At 40.0% G+C, this 25128-nt stretch overlaps 1 protein-coding gene across 4 annotated transcripts in view; it reads right to left on the bottom strand.

Annotated features, from left to right (window-relative positions):
• LOC132383406 (thyroid hormone receptor-associated protein 3-like) overlaps positions 1–25128 on the bottom strand; it is a 120919-nt gene that overhangs the window by 93512 nt on the left and 2279 nt on the right. For 3 of the 4 annotated variants that reach the window (XM_059954317.1, XM_059954313.1, XM_059954315.1), the window contains exon 2: positions 16019–16076. The gene's annotated coding sequence lies outside the window, so the exon portion shown is untranslated. The remainder of the gene's footprint in view (positions 1–16018; positions 16077–25128) is intronic. The other variant, XM_059954314.1, reaches the window with a different exon arrangement.

The raw sequence follows: 25128 nt of genomic DNA, 5'->3' as shown, positions 1-25128 counted from the left end.
CAAGAACTACCACTTTCCCAAAATCACGGAATCTTTTCTGTGCTCCTATCTAATCCCAATGTTCTTTATCCCACACCACTTAAACACTATCACACTACTGTGGAGTTTGCAATGCATAAACTCAATACTCACTACATAAATACAAGTAATCCTGCTTGCAATTCGAACAGAATTTTGTGTTCCTATAAGTAACATATAGCAGTTTCTAAAATATATGTACTTGGGGTTTTTTTTATATATTTGCTTCAGGCAGTAACCGATGCTCTGGGTCTGCCAGAATACTCCTTATGTTAATGCCAAATCCTCAGAGAGATGCAGGAGTCTAACAAACTGCTTTCTGGCCAATATCTGCATATTGTCAAATAAACAGCCAAGACCTGGGAGAAGGGAGTATTAGCATCTTTCATATCTTGGCTGGAATACAACAAATTCCCTTTAAAGGTACTGAACAATGAAAGATGAAGGAACAATAAATAGAAATCGAAATACACTTGGTTTGCACCAGAACAAATGTTCAGTGAAACCGTCAACTCTAACAAAGTAACAATCCAAGACAGAGAAAGACAGAAGTAGAATTTCAATACTCTAAAATTTAATACAAACCAACAGTTCAGGCGATGTGAGGTTTATCTATAATAAGTCTGGAGTCGCCACTGGCACAAACAGCATCCTTTGCACAAAGGAAAATAATCTCAGCTATAACTACATTTGAGGAAAATAAAATCATTTTTATTCAACATAATAAAGGTAAATACATAGGGTACTCATTCTAACTTTCAGTGAGTAACTTGGATCCAAGAAATCTACAGAAGAATGCAATGCTAATTCATCTCTGCTTCATCAGGGACAGGCCCAATGATCAGGACTTACTGTATACAGCAACCATAAAACACTCAAAATTCTGATTAAAAATCAATAATGGAATCTGAATCAGACTTGCTGCAGACCATTCTGCTTCAAATTGCTCTCTCAACTTTGTTAGGCATTGATCACGTTCCAGTGTCTTCTCCCCCCACCCCCATCACCACCACACCCACCCCTCCCCAATGAAAGCCAATCCTTCCACACAAGCCTAGAGTCAAACATGCAATGAGGTAGTTAACACAACATTCTTTCCAAACTGAATGGAAGGAATGTATTATGGTACATGTGACAATTTCAATTAACCTTCTTGATCCAATTTTATTAAATTGTTTCTGATTTGGATTCACTATAATTTAATAAAGTTGGGGAATAATAAAAAATGGGAAATTGGAATTGAATTGTCACATGTACCAAATACAGTGAAAAAGTTGCCTTTAATACAGATCAAAATCATTATACTGTGCATTGAGGTAAAACAAGTGAAACAATAACTGCAGAATAAAGTGCAACAGCTACAGAGAAAGTGCACTGTGAGTACACAATAAGGTGCATGATCATAACAAGATAGTGTGGGATCTGCAATGGTAAAGGTGCAAAATAAGAGTTAAATCCCTCTTGAAAAATCTAACTCTATGGTTCCAAGGAAAAGATACAACAATAAAAATAAATTAATCTTGCTGACAACACCATTGCTGATGGTTGAATGGTGCCACATTCTATGTGTCTCACTCTATGTCAGCAAAAACAGGAGGAAATTGGAGGTCCATGAGCCAGTCCTCATCAGGGATCAGAAGTGAAAAGGGTTAGCAACTTTAAATTCCTCAGGTTTATCATTTCAGAGGATGTGTTCTGAATCCAGTATGTAAATGCCGTAACAAAGGCACAGCAGCACCTGTTTTCTTAGTAGTTTGCGGGGATTTGGCATGTCATCTAAAACCTTGGCGAACTCCAATAGATGCACAGTGGCGAGTGTACTGACTGGTTGCATCATGGCCTGGTATGGAAACATCAATGCCCTTGAATGGAAAAGCCTACAAATAGCAATGGAAGGAGCCTAGTCCATTCATGGTAAAGCTCTCCCCACCACTGACGACATCTGTAAAGAGTGCTATCGCAGGAAAGCAGCATCCATCAAAGACATGCTCTCTTCTCATTGCTGCCATCAGAAAGGAAGTACAGAAGCCTCAGGTCCCATATCACCAGGTTCAGAAACAGTTATTACCCCTCTACCATCAGGCTCTTGAACTACAGTCGATAACTTCATTGACCCAACACTGATTTCACAACCTAAGGACTCTCTTTCAATGGTCCTACAATCTCATGTTTTTAGTATTTAAACTTACTTATGATTATTTTGGATTTTTTGTCTTTGCACAATTTGTTGTCTTTTGCACATTGGTTGTTTGTAATCTTTGTTGTGTGTAGTTCTTAATGATTCTATTGCTTCTTTGTATTTACTGTGAATGCCCACAAAAAATGAATCTCAGGGTATTAGATTGTGACATCTACACACTTTAATAATAAATTTATTTTGACTTTATTTAAACTCTGACAAGATAAAGCTGAATAAAACTCTACAGGAATTGATTAAAACTGACTGAACCTTTTAGAAGTCTCTCCTTTTCCTTCAGGGAGAAGAGGGATTAGTTGCCACGATAAACTGTAGCATATTTATAGCCATCCTCTTTGAACTTTGAAGCTATATCTAGAGCTCCTGTTACCATTTAATCTGCTATTGGATCTACAGATAAGCAATCATAGTTGGTCCAACTTCATCTCAAGCAGTTGGTCTTCATCACTCTTCATAACAACTCGTGCCAAGTTACAAGTCACTGTTTCAGCTTATAGTTATTGAATAGGAAAACTGAAAATATAATAAGTAAAAGGTCAACAAAATAAAAACAAGATTTTGCATAGTGCATGAATAATGCAGCTCAAGTACAACGCAAAAAAACTGATTTCAAGTACATTCCAAGCAATTAAGGTAAACAGACACCAATGCTCACAATATATAATGAAACTATTCACCACTTGCAAGTTCAATGGAAACAGAATTAATGTCTTCGAAAGAGAAACAGAGAAACGCTCATGGAAAGTTATTTGTAAGGCTGCGAAGAGTGGGAGAATGGAATCTGTGAGCAGTCAGCATGAAGTTGATGGACCAAATGGTCTCATTTTGTGTAATAATAATGATAGCTGGCATTGTTTCACAAAAAATACAGACTTAAATCATGGAGCAGTCACAATGTATTTACTCAAATTCACTCAAGAATTGATCAAGGAAGAATAAAGTCTGACACATAAAAGTTATATCCTACATAATAAACACACACATCACACACAGTCCAGAATTATAAGACATTAGTAACAAAGCTACCAATCAGGTGAAATGATTTTATGCACATATGCAGCTCACTTCATGCAATTTTCTGCAGAAATTAGCCTATATTTTTAGGGAAATGTTGACTAAGCCATCTTATGCTTTTAATACTTAGAATTAAACAGCAGAATACTATGTTCTCACATACCACTCACCTCCAATTCATTGATGTTATGTCAGCCAACATAAAGAGATACTTGAAAAAGCTAACTAGTGCAGAAATAGCACACAGGACAGGAAAAGAATGGTGAGTTTCACAACCACCACCAATATTTTAGACCATTGCTACAAAATTACTGCAGAGGGCAAGGTAAGTTTTGAAGTACAATCCTAATATGAACATTAGCAAATACTTCTTGATGATAAATTGCCGTTATAAACCTATACTAGAACGGCAGAGAGAAAAGAACTGAACATTTAACGTGCAGTTAGATGTTGCACAGGATAGTTAATGGAAGAATCAGCATGAATGTCCACTTAAATAACTTTCTCCATAAAAATTCTAACAATCCTATGAACACCAAGGAGCTGTAGATACCCATTTTCCATCATGGTTATACAATGAAAATGTAAATAACCACCAATGTAATTGCAGTTTTATCCTTCTAATCCAAGGAACTCAAGAGGACATTTTGAACTGAGCATTGGAGATGGCTGCCATTTAGTTATCACCGAAGCTGGGTACACTGTGATGAACTCAAAAAGAAGAGTTAAAATAATTTTCTGCAGCTGGCTTGTATTTTTTTCACATTACAAATCATGTTCTAAGACTTTTCTTAACTCAACTAAATACAAATTATTTGAAATTCTTCCGTATAATTCTACTTTGGTTTGTTCGTTATTCACCACACACATCTTCCAATATGGTGCAGAACTCAAATGAATTCTGCCTAGAATGTTGCATCCAGCTCAAGTGTCACATCAATACGTAAAAATGAAAGACTTTTAAAGACATCTGGTAAATAGGTTCAAATAAAATATGATAATGATAGAGATCTAGATTATAAGGCTAGCCGGAAGGAGCATAAGAATGAAATTAGGAGAGCCAAAAGGGGCCATGAGAAGGCCTTGGTGGACAGGATTAAGGAAAACCCCAAGGCATTCTACAAGTATGTTAAGATCAAGAGGATAAGACATGACAGAACAGGATCAATCAAATGTGACAGTGGAAAAGTGTATATGGAACCGGAGGAGAAATCAAAGGTACTTAATGAATACTTTGCTTCGGTATTCACTATGGAAAAGGATCTTGGCAATTGTAGAGATGACTTACAGTGGACTGAAAAGCTTGAGCAGGTAGACATTAAGAAAAGGGATGTGCTGTAGCTTTTGGAAAGCATCAAGTTGGATAAGTCACCGGGACCAGGCAAGATGTACCCCAGGCTACTGTGGGAGGAGATTGCGGTGCCTCTGGCGATGATCTTTGCATCATCAATGGGATCAGGAGAGGTTCCGGAGGACTGAAGGGTTGCGGATTCAAGAAGGGGAGTAGAGATAGCTCAGGAAAATTATAGACCAGTGAGTCTTTCTTCAGTAGTTGGTAAGTTGATAGGAGACAATCCTGAGAGGCAGGATTTATGAACACTTGGAGGTATAATATGTCTAAGAATAATCAGAATGGCTTTGTCAAAGGCAGGTCGTGCCTTACTAGCCTGATCGGTTCTTTTAAGAATGTGACTGAACACATTGATGAAGATAGAACAGCAGATGTAGTTTATATGGATTTCAGCAAGGCATCTGAGAAGGTATCCCATGTAATACTTATTAAGAAAGTAAGGAGGCATGGGATACAAGGGGGTATTGCTTTGTGGATCCAGAACTGACTTGCCCACAGAAGGCAAAAAGCGGTTGTAGACTGGTTATATTCTGCATGGAGGTCGATGACCAGTGGTGTGCCTCAGGGATCTGTTCTGGGACCCGTGATCTTCGTGATTTTTATAAATGACCTGGATGAGGAAGTGGAGGGATGTGTTAGTAAGTTTGCTGATGACACAAAGGTTGGGGGTGTTGTGGATCATGTGGAGGGCTTCAGAGGTTACAGCTGGACATTGATAGAATGCCAAATTCGGCTGAGAAGTGGCAAATGGAGTTCAACCCAGATAAGTGTGAAGTGGTTAATTTTGGTAGGTGAAGTATGATGACAGAATATAGTATTAATGATAAGACTCTTGGCAGTGTGGAGGATCAGAGGGATCTTGGGATCCAAGTCCATAGGACACTCAAAGCTGCTGCACAGGTTGACTGCGTGGTTAAGAAGGCATATGGTGCACTGGCCTTCATCAATCATGGGATTGAGTTTAGGAGCCAAGAGGTAATGTTGTGGCTATATAGGACCCTGGTCAGACCCCACATGGAGTACTGTGCTCAGTTCTTGTCGCTTCACCACAGGAAGGATGTGGAAACCATAGAAAGGGCGCAGAGGAGATTTACAAGGATGTTGCCTGGATTTTTTTTGGGGGGGGGGGGGAAGAGAGATACCTTATTAGAATAGATTGAGTGAACTTACTTTTTCTTCTTGGAGTGACAGAGGATGAGAGGTAACTTGATAGGGGTGTATAAGATGATGAGAGGCATTGATTGTGTGGATAGTCAGAGGTTTTTTCCCCAGGGCTGAAATGGCTAGCATGAGAGGGCACAGTTTTAAGGTGCTTGGAAGTCAGTACAGAGGAGATGTCAGGGGTAAGTTTTTTTTTTACTCAGAGAGTGGTATGTGGAATAAGCTGCTGGTGATGGTGGTGGAGGTAGATGTGATAGGGTTTTTTTTAAAGAGACTCCTGGACAGGTACATGGAGCATGGAAAAATAGAGGGCTATGGGTAACCCTAGGTAATTTCTAAGGCAAGGACATGTTCGGCACAGCTTTGTGGGCCAAAGGACCTGTATTGTGCTGTAGGTTTTCTACGTTTCTATAATATGTCCCAGTTTCATGCAGTTCAGCTCAGTCTAAATTAACTGCTCAAGCATCAGGTCAAGAAAAATGGAAATACAATTCAACTGGCATGTCTTTGGAAGGGAGACCCATGCTTTGGTTTATAGGGAAAGACACTGTTCTTTTAGCTTCCTGTCACCTCGAAATGTACAGATTTTTTCAAAAATTTTAAGCAGCAAGATTTCTTGGAACCAAGATCAGTCACATTGATATTCATTCCTATTTATTGAACACCACACCCAAAGGAAAACAAAATATTGAGCTTAGGACTTCAAAAGAAGAATGGTTTGTTGATACTGTTAGCTCTCCTGAAGGGTACAGTTGGCAGACTGGTCTGCAGTTGCTGACAGAAACAAAAACTTCCATTTATCTGTTGTGAATACAATTTTCATGCATAACCAATTATTGGAGTAATTGTGTCTTTCCTTTAGATTGCAGACATTCATTGTGCTCAGCAGGTATATTAATGGATCAGTCACGTCATAATCTGTGGGCATCAGCAACAATCTGTGGCTTATACCTAACATATCCATTCCTAATTCCTGCCAGTCTAGATCACTGAATGATCATGTGGAGAACAAAGTTCCGAGGAGTGAACATCACCAAGAGCTTGTCCTGGTCCAACCACATAGATGCCATGGCCAAGAAACTTCACCAATGCCTCTCCTTCCCCAGCAAGCTGAACAAATTTGGCCTCTTTGATGCCCACTAATTTTTACTGATGTACCACAGAAAGCATCCACAGATGTGTAATGGCTTGTGCAGAGCAACTGCCATACCATGACTGCAAAATTGCAGACACAGCTTCACACATCACAGAAACAGCTTTCCCTCTAAGGACTCTGTCTAAACTTCTCAATGCCTCAGTAAAGCAACCAATATAATCAAATACACCACCCACCAGATATTCTCTTTCCTCCCCTCTTCCATCAGGCAGATGATACAAAAGCTTGAAAGCACATACCACAGGACAGTTTCTATTTTGGCTAAAAGACTATTAAATAGTTCTCTATTGCCATAAGATAGAATTTTGACCTCACCATCTACCTCATTAAGAGCCTGCATATTGTTTACCTACACTGCACGTTTTTCTGCAGCCGTTAATACTTCATTACGCAGCTTTACTGTTTTACCTTGGTCTACTTGAACGTGTTGTATAATGATCTGATTTGGATGAACAGTATGCAAGACAAATTTTTCACTGCATCTCAGTATATCTGACAATAATAAACCAATTCCAAGTCGAATCTGAAAATGAGGAAGCTAAACATGGGATTCTCAATGAATCAAGGGTCAAGGTCAACTTTTTTCCCCATCCCGTATAGATTTTGAGATGACTGAAGCCAAAATTCAACCCCAGACTCTGCCATAGCTGATGTGTGAATGGGAATGAAGGGGGTAGTGGGTGTGGAGAGCTTGAGAGGTGGGCATCTACTATTGCCGTTTACACTGAGCCTAAAAGGGCAAGATTTTCATGCAATCCCCAATGTTACTACATCATTTTGAGCAGACACTGGCCAGAGATTCTCTCAGGTCAGTGGGAATGTTATAGAAGTACAGAAGAACACCCTTGAATTATTGTCCATTGGTGGTCAGTTTTCATAAACAGGCTGTGGGTATAATTTGATTCTCAGTATTGGGTATGTTGAGGGACAACTTCATTCCTTTGCTTATTCTACTAGTGGAGTTTGCATTGACAGCATTAGTGGTTTTTCACCATTCAAGTATGCCTGCTATAGGTAACCTATATTCAGGAACATGCAGGACAGCAGGGGTTATGCTGTTAGAAACAATGAGCTTTGTGCCAGCTTTGAAGCTGCGAATCTCAAACTTTCATTCATTTAGACACAAGAGAACAGCCTTTCCCCCACACAGCCTTTGCATTGACTACAATTAGCTTTAGTACAAATCTTGCAGCATGGAGTGTGCAGGCAGCAGCATCCTTTATAGACATCACGTTGGACTAGAATAACAAAAACTGGGCACACTGAAGTGCGTCATGGAGTTGAGAATCTTCCAGCAGCCCAATGTTTGGCTCCATAAATGTTTCTAGGAACAGTCCATAAATCAGATACAGCTGCTTTCAACGAACCTTGTCAAGAATCTGTGTATTCTTTTACAAGATCATCTTAACAGAGAGGTGGGTGACCATCTCATCCTCAAGAGCAGTGTCCACTACAAATCAGACATCAACTGTGCAAGAAGGATCCAACATGAAGGGCAAGCTAAGCAACACCGTGGTGCTTGTGGTCATTGTGGTGATGAGGCATTCTGCCAACTGGCTCAGGAAACCCTCCCCACCACCCAAGGGTCTGCAGAATATTCTGTACTGGCCATTGTCCAGGACTTGCAGTCAAAGTTTTTACCCTGAAAGAATTATTCCATAAAGAATAAGCAGTGCAGAGGATGGAGAATATATTTCTAATAATGAGAGAGTCTAGGACCAGAGGGCACAGCCTCAAAACAGAACTATGTCCCTTTAGAACAGAGGTGAGGAAGAAGTTCTTTAGCTAAAAGGTCGTGAATCTGTATAATTCATTGCCACAGACAGCTGTGAAGGCCAAATCATTTGCTACATTTAAAGCAGAGATTGACAGTTCTTTATTAGTAAGGTCATCAAAAGTTATCGGGGGGGGGGAAGGGAAGAGTCAGGAGAATGAGATTGAGAAGGAAAATAAAGCAGCCATGATCGAATGGTTGAACAGGCTTGATGGGCCGATTGGCCTAATTCACCTCTAATGTCTTATGGTCTAAACTGTTCCAGTTGATATGAACTCACTTCATGTTTGTCTTCTGCTGGCTATAGCAGGTCTTTAGAGCACTTAAATCTCACAAACCTGTTGCAGATTTAGAGGAGGAAAACTCAGATATCAGAGGAATTCAGCACCAAAAGTCCTCTCTGAAATCTTAAACTGAATTGTTTAAGCATTACCCTTCACATGGTAAGTACAGAACACATTAAGTACATAGCAAAACCTCCTCCAAAGTGCCCCATTAAATACTACAAGGGCTAGAATACAGAATAAACCTGTACCTGTTTTTTTTAAAAAGTCATTAATAGCACACATGAGAATTTTGCATTAAAACTATGGATTACAGCAGATCAACTTGTAACTTGATCCATGGCTACTTGAGATGGGTACATAATGCTTGCTTGTACTGCAACACTGTTTATCCAATGTAGTAATACCAGAAAATATTTGCAACATCTCTGGAAAGACAAACACGGTTAATATTTCAGATTAATGGCCTTTCATTAGTACAGAGGAAAAAAAGTTACTGATATTCGAGTATTAAACGCATACAGAATCAGAGAAAGAAGAAACTGGGCAAGGGCTAAAAGATCTCGATTCTGAAATGGCAAGACTGACATACAAGGCAGGAAATGGGTAAATTGGGTTTATAGAAGATACAGCACGGAAACTGGCCTGTTGGCCCATGGAGACACCAACAATCAAACGCAGTTACACTAACCCTACGCTAACACTATATTTTATTCTCCACACGTACTTACCAGATTCTACCACAAACAAGGGGCAATTTGTAACGACCAACTAACCAATCAACCTGCGTGCCTTTGGAAGCATGAGGTCACATGCACAGACAGCACCGAAGGTCAGCATTAACACGTCTCTGGTTATGTAAGTGTGGTAAACTATGTGTATACCTGTCCGGACATGCCCCTCTGCTGACTGCTCCTGTGGCTCCTCCCACAGACCCCTGCATAAAGGCGATTGGAGGCACTGCTCCTCCCTCAGTCTCCAAGATGTCGTGGTCACGTTTGCAGCTAATAAAAGCCTATCTTTTGTCTCCCGTCTCCGAGAGTTATTGATGTTGCATCAGTAAGGCAGCATGTTATATTCACTAAAGAATAAAACAATGAGCTCATTTCAAAAAAAACCTACAAGACTAACAGAGCTAGAAACTAAATGTTTGCTTTCCTCTATCTTCACTCAGGTGGTGATGAACCTATAGACTGTGGAAACCAACTCATTAATAAACTTATGACTGATGGAGCATACTTAAGTGGATAATCATTAAGGAACAAAGCTAAAGAGCCAAACCGCATACCCCTGCTTCAACTTTATACATGTATTCCTAGAGCTGCGACAGGTGGAAAGCATTAAATAAAAGGAAGGGCAAGTTTAAGGTTAAAAAAATGTGTGAAGTGGGTTTAAAAAAAAAGGTCAGGAGTTCAAAATTATTACCAGCTATTGTGTTTATGATTTAAAATGCTCAAAATTAGTTTTATTGTATAAAACAAAAATATTGCGTTATCTTGCACTAACATAGTGCACTGCTGTAATGAATTAACCTGTATAAATAATATGCAAAACAAGTTTTCCCACTGTACCCTGGTTCATGGAACAAAAATTAATTGATTTACCAATCTAACCTGAAAGTAAAGATATTTGAGACTCCAGAAAGGATAAAAGGGCAGGTAAAACATAACAGTTATTATCTCTTACACCATTCACAAAGATGTGAGGGAATGGAGTCTCTGAAGTGCTGAAAGAAGAAATTAAAAATAAGGGTTTGGTTGTACCATCCTAATCGATACAGAAATTCTATAGATTATGATAACTGCTCATGTAGAAAGCAAAGACAAGAGGATTCCAATGTAGCTCAGAGGGAGAGGATATACCTGCTCCGGTGTTTGCCCAACGACCTCTGATAATTTAACAATTTGATTCGTCCCACTCTCAATCCAACTGTACTTGAACCATCATCCCTTTGCACGTTCCACTAAACCCACTCAGTACAAGGGCCTAATCAGAACTCCCTCACCATCCAAAAAAAAATTGCACCACCCTAATCTGCATGTTTTAACTTGCTCATACATTTAAATTCTCCTTCAACAAAAGTGTGTGATCTTGAAAACACTAGTTAAGTCTCCTTTGATTCGGTAGTTCAACATTCTAAAGAGAGCAAGAAATTGGATCCAATAGCCAAGTATTTGTATCCCTGCTATCTCGGTTACATTTTATGATGCTATCTTGGTTAAATTTAATGATGCAGTCTACAAGAAAAACGGACAAAGAGATTTAGATTTTATGTATTTTAGCACAGAATACAAATGAAAGACTGGGACCTGCTGCTGTTAAAACACTACATTGGACAGTCCGCCATAAAACAAATAAAGCAAACACCAGAGGGAATATGTACAAAGTTAAGGGAGGGAAGTTTAGGGGAGACAATAGGGGTAAGTTATTTTTTTTACACAGAAGGTTGTGGGTGCACGGAATGACTTGCCAGGGATGGTGGTGGAGGCTAAAACATTAGGGGTATTTAAGAGCATCTTGGACAGGCTCATGGATGAAAGAAAATAAAGGGTTACAGGGTAGTGTGGGTTCAATACTTTTTTTTAAGGAATATATGGGTCAGCACAACATTGAGGGCTGAAGGGCCTGTACTGTGCTGTAGTAGTATTCTAGTGTCTAGGGTCTGCACAACAGCCACTGGCTAAGGCGCTTACAATTGCAGGACTGGCATGGCTTGCCCTCAGAGCAAACCTGGCAGCTGGGGCAAGCAGATGACACAGGGTTTGTATGCCTGGCAATCCTGACACTGTGGGCACTCATAGAGTAGCAACAAAGGTACTAGGAGTGGACACTCCTGTCAGGGTCTGCAGTTACATGTGGGGCAAGGCTCACGCAGCTGGCTTTTCTGGCACTTGTGTAATCACATGGAGCACAGGGAGACAAAGCTTAACAGTGTAAAACAATGATCATTGACAAGTGTCGCTACAGTCAGCACATTTGTTCCTTTCCTACAATTTCAGAAGCATGCAGTTTCATTTCATCAGCATCAAGAAAGAAATGTTAGCCTTTTATTCCCATTTCCCTAATGTGGATTTCTTTCCCTCTTTTTAAACAAAACCACGTTGTGCTAGTTGTGGAGTTGAACATATGATGTTATGGGTTGACAGCCTTCATTTAAACTGGATCCAGATTCTAGCATCTACAGTCTCCTGCGTCTTAAGAATAGATGCTGTTCCTCGAGTTTGCTTTGGGCCTTCACCAGGCAGAGGATGGGAGGATGGAGGAAAGAGAGGGGCAGGTCGATGTGGGAATGGCAGAGGAATTGAAATGGCACATGTGAGGGGAGTAGAGTTCTGGCAAGGACTGCGGTACCAGCTGTGGTGCTGACCATCAGAATGGAAGGCAGTGGGATCCCAGCCTTGAGTGCCAGAGAGGAGATGCATTCTGGAAGAACCTTGACTGAAGCTTTCAACAGATGCTTTAAAAGAGTAGGGGAAACAGTGACAGAGAAAACTTTGATACATGATCTTCAGTCCCACAGAGCAACAGACCACCCTGCAAAACTGATCATCGGGAACTTGCACATGAACTGAGGTACAGTGGAACCGAGATCCATAACCAATTCTTGGCAGGTTAATGAGCTGGCTTTCATTATATCTCAGAACTTCAGGAACACCCTTGCCAGGAAGATCATGTGTATCCCAGAAAGAATATATGCTAGCCTTTTATCCCCATTTCCCTAATGTAATTTTCTTTCTCTATTCCCTATTTATAACAAAACAATCTGTAACTACCAGGAAATTTATATAGTTATGGTTACTATCACTAAAATGTGCATCCACTGACACTTTCAAATACATGGCTGATAAAATATCAAGCAACACAGCACTGGAACAGGTCCTTTGGCCCCTGATATCAACTCTGAGTGGTTGGGGACAATGTTTGTTGCATTTCCAGACTGGGGAATCTGTTATCGGAAGGCAACTTCTCAATTTCCCAAGTCAAGAGAGGTTGTGATGAGGAATTGGGGATATTAAAAAAAATGTAACCTCTGGCTAAAAGGATAATTGGGACTGAATAGGAATTTCTGAACTGAAGTAAACTCTGCCTTCAGCAGCCAACTAAGACAGGCTCATTACCAGTTCTCAGCTTGCAGAGAGACACTGAGAGTTTGATAACATTATACAATGTACCCTTGTTTGAGTAGGGGGAGAAGGGCTCACCGATAAGGATCGGAATGAACATCCATCTGTAATTAAGTCAGGGCCTAGCAAAAGGAATAACTGATGAGGACTGGACAGCACATCCATCTGTAATTAAGCCTTGATCTATCTGTAACTAAGTTTTGCTCCAACAGACTTGGTGACAGTTCAAATAACATCTTGCAACAGTAATGCATGGGGCTTACTATGTATAAATATATGGCTGTAACCTGAGGGAACAGGCCCACTTGTCAGATGGTGGCAGTACTTATGTGCCTTCCCTCTGACAAATGGGTCTCAAATTCCTGCAGGAGGGTGCACAATGAACTGTGGTAACCATAAGAAGCTGGGCTCCTGAGTTTTATTCAGATTCAACTTTAACAGTGGGGTCTTCCTTGTGGCAGATTGCACTAAACCACTCCACTCTGGTTAAGTAACATGTGTGGAGCGAGCAGCTGGCTGTCCTCGTGCAGCTCCCAACCACTGCTGGCGACATACCAGCAATTCTTTCTGCCCAGTGAGTTCAACAGCATCATTGATGCTGCTGGACGATTTGGTAGTGGGGACTGTAGACTGGAATGGACTTCCAGAGTCCTGATGGAAATGGTTAACTCAGCCAAGGTATGCGACATCCTCAGCTCCACTGCAGACAAAGCACAGCTATAACCCACTTGTCATGATTGCACAGTTCAATCCACCTCTAGATCAGTTTTCACTTCATATCAGAGGAAATCTTAGGCCAGTTGGCCTGACTTTAGCATTGGGAAGATGTTGGAGTCTATCGTTAAGGAAGAGATTTCAGGGTACTTGAAGGCACATGATAAATTAGACCAAAGTCAGCATGATTCCCCCTAAATTGAAATCTTGCCTAACAAATCAGTTGGAATTCTATGAGGAAATAACAGGCAGGATAGACAAAGGAGAACCAGATGTTCTTTTTTTGGATTTTCAGAAGCCTTTTGAGAAAGAGACACACGAGGCTGGATATCAAAAGCCCACGGTATTGCAGGAAAGATACTAGCATGGATAGAATATTGGCAGACTGAAAGAAGGCAAAGAGTGAGAAAAAAGGGGACCTTTTCTGGTTGGCTGCCGATGACTAATGGTTTTCTGCTGTGGGTCAGTATTAGAACTGGTCCTTTTCAAATTGTACATCAATGACTTGGATAATAGTATTGATGGCTTGTGGCCAAGTTTGTATGCAATACTAAAGTAGGTGGAGGGACCAGTAGTGTTGAGAAAGCAGGAAGCCTGCAGGAGGAATTAGACAGATTGGGAGAATGGGCAAAGAAGTGGCAGATGGAATATACTGTAGATCATTCATCTTGGTAGAAAGAATAAAGACAGACTATTTTTATAAACAGTGAGGAAATTTAAAAATCAGAGGTGCAAAGGGACTTGGAAGTGAATAAACAGTTGATATTTCAGGCAGAGACCCTTCATCAGGACTGGAAAGGAAAGGGGAAGAATCCACAATAAGTTGGGGGGAGGGGAAGAAGTATAAGCTAGTAAGTGTGAGGTGAAGCCAGTTGGGTGAGAGAGGACGCAAGAAGCAGGGAAGTGATAAGCAGAAAAGGTAAAGGGCTGAAAAAGAAGGTATTTGATAGGAGAGGAGAGTGGACCATGGGAGAGAGTAAAGGAGGAGGCACATCACGGGGAGGTGATAGGCAGGTGAGGAAAACAGGAGAGGTGATGGGGGGCAGAGTGTGGGATGGAAGAGGGAGGTGAAAAAAATCAGAAGTTAGAGAAATTGATGTTCATGCCAGCAAGTTGAAGGCTACCCAGGCAGAATATGAAATGGCAGATGTTGTCATCTGGAGCAAAAAAAATGCTTAAGATACAGTTAGAATTGTGGTGGCAGAGGGATACTTGACATTTCGATTTAGAGGCTGCATCACGACTGAGTGAGACAGCAGTATAAACGCGGAATTAGATGAAAAGATAGAATCGGTCGGGAAAGGTTGAGCGCACAGATGATGGACAGATGGAAGGAGTTGGAGGTAAGTGAAAGAACTTTGGTCAATCAGAGGACAGAAAGGAACACAGGAGGTGCAGGTTAATTGCAAATGGAAAATGCAATATTATACCATAGGGTTGTAGATTATGAAGTGTTTTTCTAATTCACTTGTTGGGTTCACCATAGCCAAGCACAAACAGACTGGTGTATGAAATGGCATGCAATTGGGAGCTCAAAATGGCCATGGGTAGATATAGCTCCAATATAACATTAAAATCAAGATTTTAATTTTAACTACACACACACACACACACACACGCCAGAACAAGTAGGCGAGGCTGTGGTTTTAAAGTTATCTGGAAGTTAGAAATTAATATTTCTTTCAAGCTCCAAGCCCAACTCACCACTCTCCAGGTTATGCTGAGCTGTCAATTCTATTTTATGTTCACTGGCCCCCAATTCAAAGTAAGAGTAAAACTACTTAAATGAATCATCCACCCAACTAAATCATATGACTTATTGTTAACAACGTATAACAAGCACATCAGAAACAGCAATATCAAGGTATAGAATAAGATACATGAGAAAAGTGATGGAATTCTCATCAATCACATCTATTCCTATTTAATCAAGATATTGAAAAGTAAAGAGAGGGTGTGGCCTACATGAACGTTTAAAAAGATCAACTTCAAAACACAGCACAAAGTCTTTCAACAAATACTATAATCTAAGCAAACAACTTCTGTTGGATATATCTACAACATTACTTGGATTTTCTAATAATGGGAGGATTTGCATTATTATATTATTAAGGACTGCCCCCTTCACTGCCATGAGATCTTGAATGGACTGTTGGGCAATTCAGCATTTGTACATTTGCTGTTGCTTTTACTTTTCCATGTGATTGAGCTTGACAGCCACATACCTGTTATCATGCAGTTGCCACAGATTGGACCACTAACCCGATACAGCACAGCAACCTGCTGGAAGAACACAAGCTTAATCAGTGTGTAAAAGGGTAGAATTAACAAATGGTAAATCACCAAAAGAAGGCTGTTCTGAAGCAGACAGTCACAGTCTGTAAGATTAACTCAGTCAGCAACATTCATTTCAATCAGGAAGTTGTAAATTCTTTGAGCTGGCATTTCCATATGGTAATGAGGAATTTCTATACTTCCAGATGAGTTTCCATTAATGTAAAACCATAGCCTTGCCTACTGTATGAAGTTAATTAAGAACAGGTTATCATAGAAAATTCTAAAGAATATTTACCCTGAAACAGTATCCCAAGATGGTTTCTGACCACTTTCACTGCTCTGTTCTGGACCTACTGTGGGCAAAATGGCTGTTGCATTTGCTTTATTATAATAATGTAATAAACTTCAGGAATACACTTTTGAATGTGCAAAGGTCATGAAAGGATCTACATACAGATCTATGTTTTGTTTGGTACAGTGCTCATGGTTAATAGGTTGAAGTGCAATCAGGAAGCAGGTCTGATCACCAAGCTGTACAGACCACTCCCCTCTACTAACTATCTACTGTTTTCATTGATCTTATTATAACGTAATGACAGGCTGTAATCTACTAAAAATGGAAGTAGGCTGTGGAGAAGGGATTTTAAATGCAGAAATATAAAATAAATAATGAATAAACATCACGTACATTGAATCTTAGTGAAATGTGTCCTTTGCATCAATTCAAATCAACAAGAATAGTGCAAGTGTTGCCATGCTTGTAGTGCCAACATAACGTGCCTACAACTCACTAAACCCATGCAGTCATGGGGAAAACGTACTAACTCCTTACAATAGCAGAAATTGAACCCTAATCTTACAGATGGATGCTGTAAAGGAGTGCACCAACCGGTACACGACTGCAGCCCTCACAGTATGATGAAAACATGCAGTAAAATCAACTGATCATTTATCCATGGCCACCTAGGTGTTGTCAGACAACAACTGGATACCATATTTTCCTATATAAGGATAGCACTACCTCAAAAAGTAAAGCTTCACTTTAGCTCGCTAAGAAATAAGGGAATGACATTTGCACAATAAGCTCCAAAACATTAAAGCAACTGTTATGTACAATTATTTTACAGAATACTATCCCCACACTTAATTGAGACCTGTACATATCCAAATAAAATTTGCAATTAAATGAACACACATTGTGTGCAATACTCAATTTGTTATCTGTTCAGAAGCTGTCAGCACTGAGCAACATTCCAGCTCCACAAGCTCTTCAGCCACGTGTAACATCGTTTATTAGAGCTCTCTCCAGACACAAGACTAAGTTTAGAAGGATATAATCTAAAGTTGCAATGCTGGGTGTTTCACATTTCAAACAAGTACATTGAAATTTCACACCTATTAAGTTTCAGTGAAATCCCAGAGACCGTGGAAGAAGCCCAAGAGGCACTAGGTGAAAAGCTGTTGCCCAATACTCTCACTTTCTTCCCTGCAATGAAAGCCCATCAACTTCACTCCCATAAAGGAGCAAGATCTCTATCGAAACCAGTCTCATAGTGCAAGCTGTGAATCTTAAAGGTGTATTATCAAAAATTCCAAACTTCTCTCAGTACAAATGTTATCTATACGCCAATACCGCCCACTCACCAAATTTTTTCTCCCCAGCTTTGAGAATGGCTATTTGCTAACTGGGTTATAGTCTTATAGACATTGATAGCACCATGAGTAGATTGTCACAAGGAGAATCATGGTGCATCATCGCCATTGTAATTGTGTGGGAAGAACAGAGAAGACTCAGCGGCACAAACCTATCAACCCACTCCGTTGTTCAATAAAGCGCTGGCTCTGGCAGCTAAATTTTCTAATCTGCCATGAAGAAAGGGAGGGAGAGGAAGAAGACCAAACCTTCTTCATGGACTGCAGGATTTGTCCCCATCTACTCTGACCATGTACTTAGACCATGTCTGTACAGGAGCCCACAATACACCAAAAAAATCTTAAGTACAAATTATAGGAAACACTAAGAGCTGCATCAGTACACCTGACTATCAGTGCAAGCCAATATTGCAAAGTGCGTCAGAAAAAGAGAATCTCTTGACTTCAACCCAATCTCTTGTGTGATATTTTTTCCTTCTCTCTGCAGGCCAAGGAGTAGCTTTTGATTGGTAAAATTCTCTCACATCTCAGCTTGGAGTCACTACAATTGGATGGCTGATTAACACTGGCCTCACCGTTAAAACCAAGTTTGCTTTCAGACATTTCTGGTGAAAAGAAACAGGAACAGTCACAATGCAAACTAACCAAAAGCAGAAAGAGGCATTAGATTGGTTCTGGGAAGAAGTTGGCCCAAGTAGGTCAATTGGAGAACTCTTTAAAATAAAGTGTTGCTTAAGGTTTAGATAAACAAGTTAATATAGAACTGCTTAGTCAGAGGAGAGATAAATTCAATGTGATGAAAAAGGATCACAGGGAGCTAAAGCCAATGTTTGCTAGGGAATCTAGGGAGTAGGAAAAGATGAGGGAACAAAGAAAAGAAGGGTTGTGCAATACATGTCAATAACTCAAACAATGTGCTGGCTAAAAGAAAGGGATGGATCAAGATATTAATTTTGACATTATAAAACCATTGATAAGAGAATACAATGGATGTTGTCTACTGGATTTGAGGAGTTTGACACAAAAATACATGAAAACAGGGGTACATGAAATAAGCTCAGTATGGATCATAAGCTTAAACAGACAAATTATAAACTTTTTTTTGTTGCACACAAGACAGTGTGTAGTTCCTCAGGGGTCAGTACAAAGAACAGTCTTTGACACATTAATGAAATAGTTACATATATAGGCCAAATTTTCAAACATTTGCAAGTAAATCTCTGAAACTTGTATGTATGGTAAACAGTAAGTTGCACAGCACTGGAATGCAAGAGGTTATGTCTGACAGACTAGGCACACGTTTAACAAATAACACAAACCCTCACCAAACCATTTCTACCTGACTTCACCCGCACAGCAACATAGCTCCTGGAGCTCCTGTCAAACGACTCCAATAACCCAAGTTTTATCACAATCTGGTGCTGTCTGATTTCACTGTGGTCATTAGGTTCCCCCTGGGTGCTCAGCTTTCCTCTCACATCCCAAAGGGTGATAGATTAATTGGGCACTGTATATTACCCATAGTGTTTAGATAAATGGTAGAGAACCTGGGAATTTAGGGGCAATACAATGTGATTACTATGGATTATATAAGAGAGCGGTTGATGAAACACACTGACGTGGTGAGCTGAAAGGCTACTCTCCGTGGCAAAGCATAAAGAGATGCATTTTGGCAAAAAGCACAAGCATAGTCAACATGGACTAAATTACACCTACAAACATTGCAGAGAAGCAGAGAGGTCTTTGCATACAAACATGAGAAAATCATGCATGTGTTGCTCTGTGGTCTTTGTATAAAAAGTTTAAAGCAGAGGGACATTTGTGAGAGGAAAAACAATAGAAGCTGCTTATAAAAGTTATCCTCATTGTGAAGAAGAAAGTCCAAATGAGAATAGCAGTCTTGCATCTCATTTTGTTCAAACTTCAGGAAGGGAGTGAATGTTCTCAAGGAGGTGTAGAAAAGATTCATCACAATGGTTCAGGGAATGGGAGATTTCAGCTACATGGTGATATTGGCGAAACTGAGGATGTTTGGAACTAAGATGATTGAGAAGAGTAATGACCATTACAGAGAGAGGCGGTTCACATTAACAGGCAGTTCAAGCACAGATTGTACAGAGTTGACATGAACAAGATGCAGGGAGAATACACACAAACTACAGTTTTAATCTGGAACACACTGTCTGCAAGAATGATGAAAACAGATACAATACTCAGTTTTATACTAAAACAAAAAAAAGTTCAAAATGCTAGGGTAAGCCAGAATCACTAAGATGCAGTGACAAAAATGCACTGGGAATAAATCATTTTTTAAAAATACATTTGCCGAATGCAAGTCTTTAGAAATGGAGCATTTATGAACCTTCAAACTAATCTTAAGGTGACAGCAATGAACATCTTTATCACTACAGTCCCTTAATAAAAGGTATCTGTACATCACTGTCAAGCAGGATGCCAGTAACAAAGTACTGGAACAATGATGTATTTCCAAGTCAGGATAGCATGAAACTTGGGAGAGGAACAGAAAGGAGCTGGCACTTACACCAACCCTTTGCTTGTGTGTAGAGGCTGTGTACTTCAAAAGTGCTGTCAACAAAATCTTGGTGAGCTATTGCAAAAGGTAGAGTGCAGAAGTGATGAAGATAATGAATGAATACAGTGTTTGAGGGGATGCCAGAAAATCGGGTCACTTTGCCCAGTTCAGTGTGAAGCATTAGGAAGGTGCTTGGAGTTGCATCGTACAGAGAAGTGTGAGCGTTCCATCATGGGCCTGACTTGCTCGATAGCTCTGGGGGCAGCTGTCAATGCAATGTGATATGAACTCAATCCATGGAAACTGGATTTCTCCAGTAACATAATCACTGCACTCTTTGTGGGCAGGGCATAACAAATGTAAAGAAAATAGTGAGGGAATAGTCTTCACGGAACTGTCTATAGGAATTAAATCTGTTGAAAAATGCAATAGCAGTTCAGTAAGTTAAAGTTCAATCACATTACAAGTCGAAGGAAAGCAAAGAAACACAGGCTAAATTTGGGAATTTAGTAAAAGAAATTGTCTTATCTAGTGAGTACTGGTGGAACCCAAGGCTGACTGAGCTCCTACAAATGCAATCCATTACTTCGAACAGAATAAGCAAGCAGCCCAAGAATTAACACGTACAAACAAGCCGGATGAACTCAGCAGGTCAGGCAGCATCTGTTGAAAGGAGCAGTCAACGTTTCAGGCCGAGACCCTTCATCAGGTCTAGAGAAGGCCTCTGCCGCCTCCTCCTTTAGTCTTGATGAAGGGTCTCGGCCTGAAACGTTGACTGCTGCTTTCAACGGATGCTGCCCGACCTGCTGAATTCATCTAGCTTGTCTGTACATGTTTTTTTGACCACAACATCTGCAGTTTACTTTGTGCTTCGCCCAAGAATGAACCAGAAGGGATAAGTAAAAATAAAGGAAAACAAACCAGTTTTTATAAAAATAAACAGAGCAATATTTTTGTTTAAATTCCAAAATGAACAGTATTTAAAATAATTAAAACAATTGAATTCCAGTAAAGAAGGTGGGAGAGCGGAAAGCTGATTGGATGAGGGCTAGCCAATCAGGAGGGCCGGACTACAAAGGTATAAACACCACTGGACTAGATGTGACTAGCTATCAACCCTGACGAAGATGGCAGAGTTGGTCATTAAAATGTCAGTTACAATTAATACCTGTAACCAGATGGAAACCAGAGAAGATTTTATTCATTTATATCAAGATGAGTAACAGGAGAATGACAGAATCACCTGAAGCTTTATAGAAGTTGAATGATGCAACAAGACAACGGTCCAAAACATAAGAGTTAATCAAAGGAATGCTTTAAAAAGAAGAAAATAAATGTTTTGGAATGGCCAGTCAGAGTCCAGACTTCAACCCAATTTAGATGCTGTGGTATGAGAGCTGTTCATGCAAGGTATCCCAGAAATATTGATGGACTGAAACAGGTTTTATGAAGAAATGGTCTAAAATTCCTCACTATTGTGCAAGTCTGATCAGCAGCTACAGGAAACCTTTGGTGGAGGTTATTGCTGCTAAAGGAGGTTCTACATACAAGGATTCACATACTTTTTCCATCCTGGACTGAATGATTAAATAATACTTTCAATAAAGACATGAAAAGTACAATTTGTGTCCACCTATTACTGTGACTGAGATGAAGATCAAACCACATTTTATGAGTAATAAATGCAGAAATCCAGGTAAATGCAAAGGGCTCACAAACTTTTTACTTGCAACTGGTCATCATCTTTATTCCTGTTTCTTTCCTGCAAAGCTACAACAAAAAAGTTTTTCATCTCTGAGACTCTTCAAATTTCATATCCATCCTGTACCCACGACACAGCTCCCTTCCCAACTACGGAGAAGGCCTGGACTCTATCCAATGATGTTCGTATGCAGCCTGAACCATGCCCAGTGCCAGCAATTCAGATTTCAATTTCCTGATTTACAGCTACAACTCAATCACGACCACTGCGCTTTTCAAAAATTTAGAACTAATCACACAATGGCATAACATAAAACACACATGAACTGAAGAGCAGCAGATTATGCCAGACACACAACCTGTAACAGCAGCTCTGCTATAGTGAAGGGGTTTACCTTTTAATTTCATTTCACTCCCTCCTCTTCACAAACAGCCACTACAGTAAACTCTACAGCACCCGCTGCCCTCCATTACTTGTAGGCTCAATTTTGCCAAGCAGGGAAAAACGTTGGCTAACATTTGTAGGGGAATCAGCCAAAGCAAATCAAATCCTAGCCCAATATCCCTGAAGGATCCCCAACACATTGCACAACATATATACATGCTCTTTTCCTGTTCATCTTGACAGCATGGTGGTAGCACTTTCACAATCCAAACCACCATGACTCAGGAAATAAACTCACTAACAGCAGGTTGAACAATAAATATTGGCCTCAATACCCACCTTTCAAACTAATAGAGAGGCTTCAAACTGGGTGATGCTCACAAATACAAACTCAAATAAATGTCTGCTTTATAAACCAGAGTCACTGAGACCAATTGTAGCCAAGACAACGTGGAACCAAACCAACCAAACAGATTTGCCTCAGTAAGCTGTAGCTCTAATACACTGAGGCACTCGCAGAACCATTTAAAATGAAAGCTGCACCAACATTTGGTGCCTCCGATTTCAAGGCAACTCAGTGGTGATGAAAAGCCAAGAATTACAAGGTCTGTCTCCTTAAGACCTATTTTAGTTGTTTGGGGATATGTGAATGAGGGAAAAAAAGAAAAAAGCTAGAGTAGTCTTAAGGAAAAATACAACCCCCAAACAAAAAACAGCAAACTTACAATCTAGAACAAATATTCACCCACCAAAGATATCAGCAGCCGTAAGGGAGGGCAGTTTTCCCCCACATGTACTAAAACCACCAGTGTGCCTGCTGGATTCCTGATGTTATTTTGCATCACCAGATTAGTCAACTCACCATTATCAATTTTGAAGGACATTTGCTGAGACAACACAAACTTTGTCAACTTAAAAGGAAAATGTGAGCCAGATAAAACAAGGTAGATCTACTGCCTCCAAGGCATGTAACAGCTGCCTCTTGTGCCTTACCAGGTGCCAAAGCACAAGGCATATATTTCAATGGAACTGGGCTTGGGATAAGGTCTATGTGCAGAGAGATCAACGTGTTTACGATCTCTGTTAGTGCTGTAGAACCCGGTAAACAAAGATAGATCACTGACTAGGATACAAAGACTAGATTGAAAAACAAGAATAGATTTTTTTTCTGTTGCACTAGTGATATCTTTGACCCTGAAATTACTGGAAGTAAATAGTGAGGAGTTACTGTTTGAACAGGAAGTGCAGATCCTAGATAATAGGTTTATGATTGAGGAAAATGCAAATTTTCAAAAACAACTTCAATTAGTTATTGACTGATACATGTCACAGCCTATTCAAAACAGTGGACTTGGTAGATGCATCAAATAACTTTGTCATCAGATCTCATTAGTCTGGTAAGTTTCTGTACAAGTGAGAACGTGACAAATTATTCAATCCGCCATATATTTTAACAGATACTAAAACTCTAATCTGATGAAAACTGATAACTACCACAAGAAACAATCGAAATATCACCGTTTCAATGTCAATCATATCCTGACCCTTAACTTGTCTACTACCTCAACCATCTCCTTTCCTTACGGAGTGACTACCATTTGGCAGCCATACCTTCAGTTACCTTATGTCCAAAGCTCCACAGTCCAATCCTCAACTACACACTCCTTTTTAAATATATAAATCAGTACTTTGTGGGCAAGACCAATATTCACTGATCTTGTCCTAATGGCTAACTTGTCAGGTTACCTGATGACTTACATTATCGTAGACAGTACTTTAGGATCAAGAATGGTTGTTTGGGTTCTGAGATAACTGGTGAGACTCATGTGAGAACTGCAGACTCCTCCGTAATCAGCCCAGATGCCCAATAGAGCGGGGGGAGGGGATGTTTACAGTTTGGGAAGTCATGGCTCCTTTGGACATTAATGCAGAATTTGTGTGTGTTCCTAATACCTGAATTCAATACCTACCCAAATATACCTAGCCCAATTAAATCCACCGGGGATTCCTGAGAGTTAGTGGGAATGTCTGAAACTTTTCAAGGATGATTTGAACACATCTGTCCCTCTCTCTTCCCAGGGCATAGCTGGGAAGAGAAAGAGGGGCAGCATGTTCTAGGAGCTTGAGACTCTCTGGGCAAGTAAAGGTCAGAGTGCAATTAAGATGTCAATGCTGGGCATGTTGATCAAGAGGACACCAACATTAGTTCACATGTACAGTACCTCCAGTGAACTTGCAAGATTTTCAAAGACAGCACCGAATATATCTTTGCAGTGTCAGAAGATATCTGTTGCAAATAGTCCAGATTCCGAAGGATATAAAACAGCCGGGATCCTGCTACCCAGTAGACATAGTTTTTAAGCCATGTTTGAAGTCTTAATCTACCAATGTTTATCCTCAACCTAAGCAAAAGAGGTATATGCCCATCTATCCTAATTTGCCTCCTGCATCCTGTTTTTGACCACTTCTCAACTTCCTGACTTGGACAATTTTCCCAAAGTATATTCTTGTGAGATACTGTACAAAATGTTATCGTACAGAGGATAACATACAAATGCAACTGCAAGTATAGAATGCCAAACAAATGCTCATTCAAATCTTCGAAAAATCACTTTAAAAGGTCCAGTTCTGTACAGTTACACATCTTGGGTACAAAGATTTACCAGAATGGCAATTCAGTTAAATCATTTACCACCAGGGAGGTCAGTGATCTGTTGACAGTGTAACGTTCAAGAGGAGGAATGAACTTGGAGTAAGATTACACTACTAAAAGTACAGAAAATTAG

The sequence above is a fragment of the Hypanus sabinus genome, chromosome 30 (assembly GCF_030144855.1).
Source record: "Hypanus sabinus isolate sHypSab1 chromosome 30, sHypSab1.hap1, whole genome shotgun sequence".
Lineage (NCBI taxonomy): Eukaryota > Metazoa > Chordata > Chondrichthyes > Myliobatiformes > Dasyatidae > Hypanus > Hypanus sabinus.
The sequence above is the reverse complement of the archived record's forward strand: the minus strand, read 5'-3'. Positions and strand labels throughout refer to the sequence as shown.